The following is a 2,812-nucleotide window of genomic DNA, read 5'->3' on the forward strand; positions in this document are numbered from 1 at the left end:
TACAGCAACAATAGGGACTTCAGTTCATCCTCATTATACTCTGAGAAATGGAGTCATTGCTTCATGATCTTTTGGCATCATTATTGTTACCTTTTCTTTGTGTGCTGCAAATATTTATGTATTTTTAGCAGTTCTTTAGCAGGTTTTCTATTTTGTTAATATCTGTTAATATCTTTAGACTAGCAACCTGGGTCTATCTAGCCAGTAAAGTGTCTACACAAAGTGGATGTCCCTTGTAAAAGAAATATTGGTGCACTCATTTACTTACCGTATATCTGAATTGTTCTCAAAGGTAGCAGTGCTATTTGTCTTCCCATTTTCAGCATTGTAACTTGGGCTTGAACTAGTAAATTTAATAATAGTCTATTCTAATAAATGCATCAATGTGGTTAGATACATGGTTATTGAACTGAAGAAATGAGTCAATATTTTAATGCCTCAAACTATTTATTTCTTAACATTTGAATCCCTCTTTATTGTTTACAAAGGAATGGTAGACACAAAGCATGAAACACCATATAATATTCAAAAGTAGATCACACCCACCTGTTATCACCCACAGCAGTGATAATACAATCCTAATATTACTATTAAAAAGCAAAGACAGGTTCTGGGAGCAGCCATCAAACCTGGATCTTCATTGAGAAACTGAACCAGAAAAGAGGACACTGACAGTACTACTCTTGAACTTATTATCACCTCAAGGCAAGAGCTTGGTTGAAATGACTAAGCATTGCTCTTTCCCACTATTCTATAATCCTGTGGGTGGTATTCAATGGCACTTTTGTGCTAGTGCAAGAGTTAAGGGTTTGGGGGAACTTACAGAACAGATTCAGCTGGCACATGAGGGAAGGAGAGGGGGAGATTGTTTCACTGCACAAGGAAAAATACAACTCTAAACTTCCTATTCTTTGATAGCACATAGTGATCAAATTATGGTCTAGAACAGATCAAGGATGGGAAACCCATGGCATTATAGATGTTGTGGGACTGGAATGGCCGCCAACCCCAGCCAGCATAGCTGATGATCAGGGATGATGGGAACTGTAGTCCAGCACCATCTGGAGGACCACAGGTTCCCCACTCCTGCCTCAAAGACTGGAAAGACACACTCTTTTTAGGAGCTGATTCTGAGGCTAATGAATTAAATTCATGTGAGAGAGAAGCACAGCAGATTCCACTCCTGAACCATGCATATTGATTAGAACATCTGGAAGAGTCTCTCGTGTACAGCTGCTTGAATGGGGACTCTTTAGAAATTCTAATAAACTGGGGGCAGAGCCTGTAGCCAAGATGCCTTTTTGCAGATATGTGTGTTCATTCCTGGAATGTATACATGAAAGGAGTTCATGAGCGCTGGAACAGAAAGCTCTAATGGACTTTGTAGCAGTGGGGTGGAATCAGTTGGTTCAGCCCATACTAATTCTAGAGTGGATTTAGGTATCTCCATCAAACATTAACTGAAGAATACATAGGTACTTCTTGAATATGTTGATTCTCTCTTTCACTTCCAGTCTTTGCTTTCATTTCAAAGACCAAAATTATTACAGTATTATTGCTCATGCAAGTTTAAATGCTTATCCCCTTTCAATGCTTTCCCCCCTATTTTTTGTTTCTTGTCAATCCTTATAACTATAAAAATAGCCAAGTTCTGGGCAGCACACACTGGGTTGAACCATTTGAATACAGATTACTATGCTTCTGGCCAACTGAAAAATATATTCTTTGATTACTTACGTAGCCTTTTTTTGTAACATTCGGTTTATTTGGATTTGTCACTATTTACAAAAAGCTACATGGATACAAATTTCAACAAACACCCCTACTTCCAAGCATGACATTTAAGTCCTTTCACATTCATACAAACCCTGTACTTGCAGCTAATGTTATAAATTGATTGTATTTATGTGTCAATCTGATCCAGTCTAATTGAAGGCTATCAGTGTCTGTGTACACACCAGGGAATTAATGGGTTACACAGATCCATTTTTTTCTGTCTCCGTTTTTGTCTACACATGAGCACTTTTAATTGCACTGTGTCTCACTGTTTCAAGTCCACAATAGTTGGTAGTGTTTGATGGGATGCATTTGAACACAGGAAGCTGCCTTATACCAAGTCAGATTATTGATCCATCTAGTTCTGTATTATCTACACTGACTGGCAGCAGCTCTCCAAAGTTTCTGGCTGGCATGTCTCCTACCTCAAAATGCAAGGGATTAAACCTGGGACCTCTTGTATGCAAAGCAGATGCTCTTCCACTGAGGTGTCAGCCTTCCCACTGTGTGTTGTTGTCCCCTCCCCTCAGTTAGTACTTCCTCACCCACTCACCCCTGAATTCCAGAAAACTGAGGTCAATGGCGGGCATGCATGTAGATATTTGTCATTGCTACATTTCTTTTGAGATACAAGTTTTCTGATATGCCAGATTTTCACAAAATGGTGGGTTAAAAATAATGTAAAAAATGTGTGTCCTACCCAGTTCCACCAACAGTTCACCAAGGAGTACCTTCCCAGTGGAAGCAGGGGGTATGGTGATTGATGTCACAGCAAAACCGCACCACACATATTAAAAAAATCCACCCATAATGCACTTCAGTGTGTACACAGTCAAGTAACATGCAATTTTCTGTTGGATTCCACCCCTCCCTATGATTTTTTCATGGATTGGGAAGATTTGAATTAAATGGGGGAGGGGGAGTGCAGACTGTCACTTGGATGGGAACAATGTCACGTGGATGATGCAAAAAAAACAACAACACCATGCACACATGGGATACATTGAATCTGTGCACACAGTGTGTACACAGTCCA

Source organism: Lacerta agilis, chromosome 2 (assembly GCF_009819535.1).
Source record: "Lacerta agilis isolate rLacAgi1 chromosome 2, rLacAgi1.pri, whole genome shotgun sequence".
NCBI lineage: Eukaryota > Metazoa > Chordata > Lepidosauria > Squamata > Lacertidae > Lacerta > Lacerta agilis.